This window comes from Pseudonaja textilis, chromosome Z (assembly GCF_049901715.1).
Source record: "Pseudonaja textilis isolate UNSWEBS1 chromosome Z, rPseTex1.2, whole genome shotgun sequence".
Lineage (NCBI taxonomy): Eukaryota > Metazoa > Chordata > Lepidosauria > Squamata > Elapidae > Pseudonaja > Pseudonaja textilis.
In genome coordinates this window covers 87,454,257-87,465,715 of record NC_142008.1, presented here as the reverse complement: position 1 = coordinate 87,465,715, position 11,459 = coordinate 87,454,257, and positions in this window count along the sequence as shown.

Here is an 11,459-nt window from a genome sequence, read left to right as displayed (position 1 = left end):
TAGATAGGTAACATTACTATTATCAAACTGTCAAAAGATTTACCAAATACAGATCATAACATTGCTTGAATTTCAGTGCAGGATTTTTACCAAGAGTCTGTATCAGTCATGTTAGCTATTTTCTGAAGGGAAACAAAAACAACTCAATAAACCTTATGTTACAAAATTAAAACAGCATAGAACATAATAGGAACTGCACTGTTCATTATTAGTGAAACAATATGAATCAAAAATAAATACTAACAGAAGCCACAAAATGGTGAGAAATATTGGGAAAAAAGTATAGGATGTTATATTGGAGCACTTAATAGCTTACTGTGACAACATAGCTTGTGATCAACTGGCCAAACACAATCAGAGGGGAAACTAAGGCAAGGATTAGGTTCATTATCTCATGAAGAGTAAGAATGAGTTTATTGAACTATGCACCAAATATGGTATAGAAGGCCATCCTAGCAGACAAGGAAGACCATTTATTATTGTTTCACGTGTGGCTTTACTCCTGATATTCTCCATTAAGAACAGCATATATTGATATTCCAATTTGTACTTCACAACAAATATTCTGGTACATTTAACATTAAACAAAGCTTTATTGAGTTTATCAGCTTTGATGTAAATACTGGAGAACAGCTGAAATGCAAATTATCAGCCTGGAAAAAAAGGAACATTCCTCTTGATTGCAGAGAGCAATTGATTGATAACAGCTTTAATCTGCCAGAGAAAATAAAAGATGTTCAGGCCTGCATTGTGTTCAAATATCAACTTATTCTACTTGTTCTTCTGATTCTCTACATATTAATGCTGCACCAACCTATATTAATATTTTCAACTGTATATTTTGTTTATGGACAACAACTTCTTTGTTTTTCTGGACTAGTTCTTTGAAATGAATAGAATTTAAAAAAATATACAGTTCAGATATACTAATTAACCGGATGGATAATTTTATCCATCCACTCACAGAATCGTTTGGGTATTCTGCAAGCAGTTGAATGCATTCCCAAATTAAACTTGATACTTGAAGCTCAGTCAAATCCAGAAGCATTGAAAAAACTTTGGCTCAGTTCATGCCTTTTGTCAACAAGCTTTTAGTACAAGGTGTTTTCAGGTACTGATGACAGAAACAAGATTTTACAAGCCAGATAAATCTGTTCTGAATCAAAAATAGGTCTCATTGCATATATTATTGAAAAAGTAATACAACTGAGAGACTGATGGCCCAACATGTTTCAGGTAGCATATCTTGCAGCAGAAAGCATGGAAATTGGCAATAATTAACAAGCAGAAAGTTGGAAAACAATACATGTGGATCCTAGCAAGTGTTGTGTTTATCTTCTGATGAATTTTTATTCAGAATGATGTTTTTTTTATATTAACTGCAGATTGAAATGAGATTCAAAGCAACCAACAAGTTTTGCATTCCATTCAGCTCTAAAATACGTGCAATTGGAGCAATTGATTACAATTCTATAAGAACAGAAAGAAGTTTCTAAATCATCTGCTTTTCAAACATCTGAGATCTTTCTGAATATTTTTTTCTTGGGGAATGTTGCAACTGGAAAAAGAATAATCCAATCTTCTTGTGGGAAAAATAAAACTTTGCCTCATTAATCTTATAAAAAAGATTTACAAAAACTCATAGTGTATTATGAATCTCCTGACCAAATAAAATGCTCTCATTTCAGTAAAGGTAACAGTTCTCCTCACACATATGTGCTAGTCATTCCCGACTCTAGGGGGCGGTGCTCATCTCCGTTTCAAAGCCGAAGAGCCAGTGCTCTCTGAAGACGTCTCCGTGGTCATATGGCCGGCATGACTAAATGCTGAAGGCAAATGGAACACTGTTACCTTCCCACCAAAATGGTCCCAATTTTTCTACTTGCATTTCTACATGCTTTCAAACTGCTAGGTTGGCAGAAGCTGGGACAAGTAATGAGAGCTCACTTATTTCATTAGGGAGAAGCTAAAATTTGACTGTCTATATGAATATCCTAGGCCTAGGGAGAAACAAATGTGAAAGGGGGAGGGTTATAGAAATATGAAAGGGGCATCCATGGAAAGGAGTCAGAACACTCAACATGGCAGCTATATGACTGAAGCTCTGCTCCTTTTAATGTCTCATGATTCATGTATAAAGGTTATGGAACAACTATCATGCAATCATGGCCACCATCTTCACTTTTTGAGCTACCTCATCAAGAGCCCTTAGAGATGTTGCAACTGCAATTGCAGAACAATTGACTCTTCATGGTTTATAATCCAGATACTCCAGCCGATACTTTTTTCTGTCACAAACAGAAAACAAGGCTAACTTGATCAATAAGTAATGGTATTATTTTAGAACATAGTAATAGCAATAGCACTTAGCCTTATATATATATATCACTTCACAGTACTGTACAGCCCTGTCTAAGCGGTTTACAGTGTCAGCATATTGCCCCCAACAATCTGGGTCCTCATTTTACCGACCTCAGGAGGAGGGAAGGCTGAGTCACCTTGAGCTGGTGGGACTTGGCAATCGGCAGTCAGCAGAAGAAGCCTGCAGTACTGCATTCTAACCACTGCGCTATCATGGCTCATAATTTCAAATTCCTTCCTTTGTTTTCCCAGAAGTTAGTCCTAGCATTATCATTATTATTTATTATGTTTAAATAATTGTTATGGATTATTGTTGTTTTTCTTGCTTAGAATTAGAGAATAGGTCATGACTTGTTTAAAAGTATGTTGGGACTCTAGAATTTACCAAATTCAGAACCTGGAAAGGTGTGGAGCCTTTTTTGAGGTGGGTAGCAGATAAAGATTGCTGGCTTTTTCCTACTAAAAAGTTAAGAATAAAGAGACCAGCAAAAGAAAACATGAAAGCTGGCAAGGATTGTGTAAAAAATGCTAACTGCCACATACATACATGTACAAAAGCTTCCAATAGTCAGTCTTTGCAGGATACTTCAGTCCTTCCAATTTGTGATTTATTTATGAAAAAAAGATTCTGTTAAGTTAGGCCTTTGAGCTTACCAGCACTTTTTGGGGGTGCACAGATGTGTTTTTTTAAAAAAAAGCTGTGAAAGAAAGTCCCCCGTCCCTGCTGCCCAAGCTCTATATTTTAAAATCTGCTGGTTGTCCATTAAGCAGTCTAATTCTCAGGGGTACTGGTTCATGATGCAATCTCTTCTGACAGCCCATCATCCATCTTTGCTAGCCTTGAGATTGGTAAAAAAAAAAAAAAAGCAGTATCTGAACCGTCTCCCTCTAGGGAGAGTATTACCCCCACCTCCATGCACACACATGTGCTCCTACTATACTTCCTGACCTAGATTAAGGAAGAATTGTCTTAAAAAGAAATCTGTTTGCAGATGGGGCACCACTTTGCCTCATCGTGCAAAAAAGGTTATAATTAAAATTCCAACTGCCTTTGAGTTTGTGCCCCTCATTAGGAGGTCATGGGGAAAGGACAGCTCTCAGCTGAAATAAGAAAGTACTTGATTTTATTATTAGGGTGCAGTAGTTGCAAATGACAGGCCTGCTTTGATCCTGTCTTTTGTTGGAGAGATAAAGCAAAAACAAATGGGCAGGTTTCACTGATTTTTTTTTGCTGGTCACTCCAAATACCCTATTATTCAGTTGTGGGCCTTTTATTCCTCAGGTGCAAAGCCATCACCTTAGAAATAATAAGCTTGCTGAAGCAGTACGAGATGCCTGCCATGGTTCGATCCTCTTCTCCGCTTGTCTGCTCTCACTCTTTCAAGATGCAGCAAATATGCAATTAAATACTAGGGTTCTTTATGATAGAACAAAAAGACATGACACGAGACCTTGTTAATACTCTGGGATAAGACTTGTTTTTTAGTAAAATGCAGCGATTAAACCAGTTACTTTGATAAAATGAAGCTCCGTTAATTTCACTTGGTTACAGTTTTTAACTCTTCCTGTAAATCAGTAGTATGTATTTAAAAAACATTTGGATGAAAAGGAGAAAAATCTGGTTTGAATCTCCACTCAGGCGTGAAGCTTCCTATTTGCCCGCTCTCGGTCTAATCAGTCTTGCAAGGTTGTTATGAGGATAAAAACAGGGATTTATTCACTGTCCCTTGGCATATGAGCTTCTTGAGGAAATACAAGACTGAAGAATTGTTGCGTAATATTAATATTTAATTAATGCAATTTTTACTCCCACATTTTAGCAATCTTTTGTTATCATTGTGCAATGGGTTCCCAAGCAGACAATTCAAAGACTTGCAATCCTTGGCTCATGAAAACTGTATGCCCCTCTTAGACCAGGTTCATACATTTGTTCCTTCAGAACATTTCATGCTACACGGGTAAATATCCTTGGACATAAGACTATGGGAATTTGATGCTCAGAGTGATGGCATGCGGGGGTGGGTGGGAGGGGAGAAACGTGTCTAGTTGTTTTGGCAGACAATGCCCTATAGAGAGCATCCTGAGGGAAGGAGTTGAAACAGTTTGCGTCCAGAATGTGAGAGATCTGTAAATATTTTTTTCAACCCTTTTTCTGATTCTTGCACTATACAGGTCCTCAGTGGAAGGCGGGCTGGTTACAATTGTTTTTTCTGCAGTGCTAACTATCTGTTGAAATCTGTACCTATTCTGTTGGTTGCAGTACCAAACCCAGAGTCCCATGTAGTATGGCTGTATTACTACTATCTTTCTACTCTTTTCTATCATCTTCTCTTATTGATATATTAGTATTATATTATTTTATTGTTCATATATACACTGAGACCTTCTGCATCTGAGACAAATTCTTTGGGTGGCTAATCACACTTGGCCAATGAATCTATTCTGTTCCATTTACTCCACCCCACACCTTCCCATTATTTTATTTCTAGAATGACAAGGAAGTGAGCAAGCTATGTACCCTATTTTTATTTATTCAACCCATATGCTGAATATATATTAGGGAAACAGAATTGGAAGAAGAAGACTGTTAGAACTGGAGGAAGAAATATCAATAATCTAATCTGTCTTGGCACATGCTACAAAGCTAGTCTGTTTTGCCAAATTCTGTCTATATTGTCATTTCCTGACCTTTATATAAATTTTGCATGAAGATAATCAGATGTTCCAGGAATCATGTTTTTCTAAGCAAATTCCATAGCTTGATATATTAACACAACCAAAAGCCTTTCTATAATCAATGAGAAATATGTTGTTTATTTTTGACATTTTTAAGGTTTCTCAGTTATCCAATATGTATCGGCAATAAGGGGAAATTGATAGACATGGATAAATGTGGGTATCCCAACCTTTTTTTAATTTGGTGCTTTTCTGATACGTTGGGGCTTCAGGTTGATGCAAAGTTGGAGAAATGTGTTTGCGTGATAGTTTTGAGCATGATTAACTTGATTTGCTGAATTAATCCAGTTGATTGAGTTTGCACAACATAACTTAATGGTTTTTACAACATGCAATAGTAAAAGGCAATTGGCTCAGCTGTGATTCACAATGTTTGGAAACTCAGCTCTTTAACTAGAAGCTATACAGATGCAGAAGATAAAACAATTGAAAAATGCTTCTTGCCACTAAGGCTGCTCAAATTTCTAATGTTATGACTAAAAAGATCTAAGTATATTAGATTAAGTCCTTTCCAAATGGGTACATCCCCATGTCGCTAAGTGAAACTAATAATGCAGACGGACACATACCTCTTACCTTGTCAGAAGTGAGTTTTATTTTATCTAGTCAATCTATTCCCTATTCCAAGTGAGCATTTCCTCTTCTTGGCCTGCAATCAGGCTCTAATACTCAAGAAAGACACGTTGTGATTTTTCCAAGCAGAATTCTTTATTGTTTCTCACCTATACAGAGAATCTTGCCAAACCAAAGCAGACTACCATCCCTGCAAGCATATACTGTACTTTGGGAACTATTAGGGAAGAACTGCCTTCATCATTTCTCTCCCACAAACATCTGAACCAGTGGTGGGATTCAATTTTTTTTACTACCAGTTCTGTGGGCGTGGCTTGGTGGGCATGGCAGGGAAGGGTACTGTAAAATCTCCAGTCAGAGGTGGTATTTGCCGGTTCTCCAAACTACTCAAAATTTCCACTACCGGTTCTCCAGAACTGGTCAGAACCTGCTGAATACACCCTCTGATCTGAACTGAGGTGTTTCTCACTCCTTTGGAATGCACTCCCTCCCACCTGGGAATCCAGACTACATTCTATCTATATTTCCTACTTCAGATGTCAAACAGAAATAAATTCTTAATCATACATTGTTTCATATTTTCTAAAATTATTTCTGCTTCTAATATAACCATACTATCTTATGTACCTTTGCAGAATCCCTTTTTCCATTAAGTTTTCACCCATTATCTCTAAATAGGCCCTGTTTCTCTATATTTTGCTTCTGTCCTTTATAACTTCTTTTCCTTTCTTTCTTCCCTCTCATCTTCTCCCCCCCTTTTTACCCTCTTGTCTCTCTAGTTCTAATTCTCTCTTCTGCATTTCCCTCTTCTGTTGCTTTCTGATTTTATACTTATTTTTCACTCTATTTTTTTTTGGAGTTGTTTTTCCCAATGTTAAACTTTCCATTCTCTTTCCCCCCTTTCCTTTCCCCCCTCATCTAAGATTACTTGTTCATTAAAGATGGCTTCTTCTTTGTGCAATCTTCTTGTTCTACAGGAATTTCTTGTTGTTTCTCATAATTCCAAATCTCCATTTCTAAAAACTGAAATACGAAGCCAAAAGAACCTCTCTCTTCTTGTGCATCTTCTTTGTAGTTTTTAAGTTCCATTTTCAGTTCTTCTAAAAGTGGAGCCATTTTAAACAGTCTTAAACAACCACCCGATTTTAGTCATTCAAAACAATAACCAAGAATCCAGAATCATCAAGTAATCCAGATAGTCCCGAGATATATCTTCTTATTTCTTTTTCGACTTTCGTTTTTGTTGCAATATTTCAGTTAGAATGTATCTTTTGGAAGTCTTGTTGAGATTTTGCTGTAAGTTATTTTTTAATTGCAGGCAGTCTCCTCCCTTCCAGATCCTACCCTTTTATTCTTTTTCTCTCCTTTCCTGTTTTCAAAAGCTTTTAATTATCCGGAAATCTTTATTATCCCTTTGACTTTTTATTTTCAGCATTAAATGCCTATTGATGTCAAAGTGGATTTTTTTTCCAATTTCTTGCTTAAGTCTCTTAGCTGTCAGTATAGGAAAAGGAGAAAACCAAATCTTTTCCCTTTTCTCTCTCCTTCACAGCTTAAAAATCTTCTTAGGGAACAATGTTATTGTTTTTTAACAGTTTCAATTCCAGGGTACCTTATTTGTTGCTTTTGCTGTTTGACCTGGTCAACCAAAACTTTCTCTTCTTATCTTCCTCCTGCACATTCTTTTCCAGTTGAGTTCTTCTTTGTGGTGGCAATTTCTGACCACCGCTGCAACTGCCTTCAGGAAAGGGAGTAATGGCCAGCTGTGGAGGAGAGATATGGCTCTCCTCAACCCTGCTGGCAGTCTCCCCCCTCTTCACCACCTCTACGGGGTGGCTTAGCCCTGAAACCAGCTGGCTCGGGGCGCTCCAGCGGCGAGCATGGATCGAAGACTCGCAGAGACGAGGTTTCGGTCTATCTCTGAAGAAGCTCAAACCGGAATGGAATGAGGGTTTATAATTACATATATTTACAATCTTTCTTTCTTTCTTTTTTTAAAGAATATAGTGTGCATTTTAAGAATGTACCAAGCAGAATTCAATTGGAAGTTATGTATTATGTATTATATTGAAGGTCATAAACTTAAGGTATATATTGAAGTTTAAATAAGAGTTGAATGGATGTAATTAAAAGATATAAAGGTGTCATACTCCAATTAGTAACTACAGGAGAAAATTTGTTTAATGAGAAAAAATATGAAATTGAAACAAAACAGACAAAAGTATAAATATAATTATTTGAATTGAGATGAGATAATCAAAATAAAATTGAGAAAATTAAAAGAGGGGAAAAACTATATAGAAAATGTAAAATAGTATAAGATATGGAACAGAATACAAAAAGGATCATGAAATTGAGTTTTGCGTCTGTATAAAGAAGTTCAACCCGGGATCATGCTATTTTCAAAAAAGATGTTTTACTTGTATTTTGTATGTGTGAAAACCCAAACAAAACTTTATTAAAAAAAGAAATAAATTCTTAAATATTCAGTTTGCCAATAGGTTAGCAGTAGAATCAATGAGGATCACAGGAGGGAACATGGCCTAGTCTTTGGTAACACTGCTTCCCCTTCGTTATAAACCCTATTGCTGTCCCCCCACTCTTAATTTCCTGTGAGTCAATAGGTGAATTGTTGAGGAAAGAAACATACTCCCTAGGCAGTTGAAGGAAAAGTTCATACAACATTGATGCTCAACCTTGAACACTGAGAAATGATAGGTTTGGCCACACAGATGCAAAAGAGGGAGGGAGTGACAGAGAAATCAGAGTGAACTGATTTGATCCACTTGCTCCTGTAATTTTAATTGCTTAATTTGGAAGTTATGGCAGTGAGACAGACCAATGTGTCAGAGATCCTTTCTTCAACACTTACCTACTTCACCTGACTGCATTTCTTTCCCAGTGTTTTTTAAAATAGACATATAAATACATTGAAAGTTGGCATGCTGCAAAGCGATGTGTCTGTTCTAGTATCATCTATTTTTACCAAGAATGTCTCTAGGCCCCACATAAGCTCCAGAGGTATTTTTAGAAAGTTATGGATGACTGCAGTTCACAGGAAGGGTTTGTTTGGAAATGTGATCACTGCCCAGCAAAAAAGATGAAGATAAACGAGAAGCAGCAGAGATACTGGGGAGGAGAAAAAGAAAGCATCTCACGCACTTCATCTTTTGGTAAATGACTGTTTTGTGCTTGACCAGGGGACCACTAAGGCAATCATATTGGGAAAAGATCCATAGCATTCTCTTAATGTTTGAATGGGGAATTGATAATAGGTAGGCTTTGGTTTCAAAAGCTGCCCTGGGGCTAAGAAGTTGAGGCCACTCTGATCGATCATTAAGGAAACGAATAAGCCCATACTTAAGCATCAAGGAACAGCACAGAGGGTCGCCCCCGCCCCCCGCCCCAGCTATCAGGCATGCCACTCTTGAGCTTATAGGAATTTTTTTAAAAAAAAATGAAATATGCTTTTCAGAATTTGGAGGAAATGTTGCAGAGTTGGATTGATTGTAGAATTAGATTGTTAGCCAAAAGTAATATAGGCACCTTTTAAGGCATCCCAGGCTGCATCTGAGGGTTCATCTGGAGAATTCTGTTCATTTGCTAAATTGAGATAATGCTGGGAATGTTTATTTTTTAAAACGTGTTAAGGTTCTATGTACCTTTTAAGTAGTAGCTAACTTAAATGAACTAGTGCTACTTCGTATCTCCATACCAAAGTTAATAAATAAATAATTCTGCTCCAAACCCCTAAATCAACACCACCTCTCCCTTGATGAGATTTTTTTAAACTTACATTGGCTGAAAGCAGCTGCGAAGTGTTTGAGGATGGATTTGTTCCCCCTTCCATTAAAAGAGCAGTGTGGCCTTTGCCTCAGCATATGCCAGCAATACAATATAGTATGGGAATAATAAATCCCATCTTTCTACGAGTCATGCAATAGAAAGGTGCTATATAATTTTTATTGTTTACAGGTAATCCTTGTCTTACAATGATACTCAAGACCAGGATTTTCATTACTAAGCTGTGTAGTGAGTGAGTTATGTTCAACAGCTGTGTTGTTGAGTGAGTCATACTCAATTTTACAACCTTTTTGGATATAATTGCTGAACAAATCAGTGCAGCTGTTAAGTGAATTGCACTATTATTAAGCAAATCTGGCTTCTCTAGTTGATTTTGTCAGAAGCTTGCTGGGAAAGTTGCAAATGAAAATCACATGACCCCAGGATGCTTTGATGGTCATAAATACATGCTGTTTGCCAACTGCATGAATTTTAATTACATGACCATGGAGACAACGCAATGATCGTATAAGTTCAAGGATTAGTCATAGGTCACTTTTTTTAGTGCTGTTTTAACTTCAAAACAGTTGGTAAATGAATTATTTTAATCCAAGTACTACCTGTACTGCCTTGACTGTTTTTAAACAGAATGGCATTGTACCAAGCTTTTAAACAACTCCCCCTCATAAAATTAGAAATATTTATATTAATTCATATTATTTTTCAGATGCATAAGTTGTTTCCTATCGTTCTTTTTGCTACATTTTTGTTTTTGTTTTTCATATTTTGAATAAAATATTTGATTTGCAATCAGGCACTTTCCCTTTGAGCCCAAGCAGGTAAAATGTTCAGCACTGCAATTCATAGCTGCCATCTAGTGTCATTCTAAAACCCAGACTATTCTATTTTTTCACAGTTCCTTTCCATTGGCTTTAGTCTAATATATCTGGCCAACCAGCCAGAAATAAATAAATTGATCAATATTTAAGTAATTATTATACAGAGGTATATTTCTAAGTCTTTGTCTGCCTTGTGTTGTTGTTGCTCTTTCAATATACAAAAATTTCTATCCACATGATATTTCTCTTGTATATGTCTAATCACGGCAGGTACACTTCCAATTACAGCTGACAATTATTGAGAAAAACCATTCCCAAATCAGATGTACTTGCCATGCTGCCTGGAGACTGAATACCAAGTCTTCTGGAGAGTTGGGCTAGGAAAAACTGCAAGACTATCATAGCTACTTGGTAACCATAACTTCAGTTCCCATCACAAGTCCTGGTCCTATCCTTTTCAGTTCTCTCGTTCCAACAAACAATTGGAACGTCCTCACTGCCTCTGCTTTAGATGTCTTGCAATTTCTTGTTTAAAGAGTTGGACGTACACATTTTTCATTTCTCAAATGCTACAGCAATAAAATATCTGACTGGTCCTTCTGTATTTTCTTTGTGTTTTAGGGCAGACTTGTGTATTTTACACTCATCTGGAAGGGAGCTACTAAGGCACTCAGGACAATTGAAAGCTTATTTATTTCTTTATTTTCTCTATTTTTTTTTATTTCTTTATTGCCAGCACAAGAGATAACAAGTAGAAGATCATTAAACAGAGATCCAACCTAAAACTAAGGAGAAATTTCTTGAAAGTAAGAACAATTAATCAGTAGAATAGTCCACCTCCAAACTTGCAGGTGTTCTATCACTGGGAAGTTTTAAATATTTCTATTATTCTATGTTCCTTCTCCTCAGTTTTTATTATTCTATGTTCTTACAATGAACATTTTTCTACTTCCCAAAAAACACTCCCTGTGTAAAGATATCCTCTATCAATAATGTTGCCCACTCAAGAACTGTAAGATGGAAGACAGCAGAAGCTCTGAAATTGCTCATTAACACCTACTATGCATGAAGGAGAAAAAGCAGGAATAAAGATCAGTAGGCTCCTATTATACTCACTGCAGGTTTTTTTTTTTTCCTTCCCGTGATTCACATTGCAATTAAGTTGTT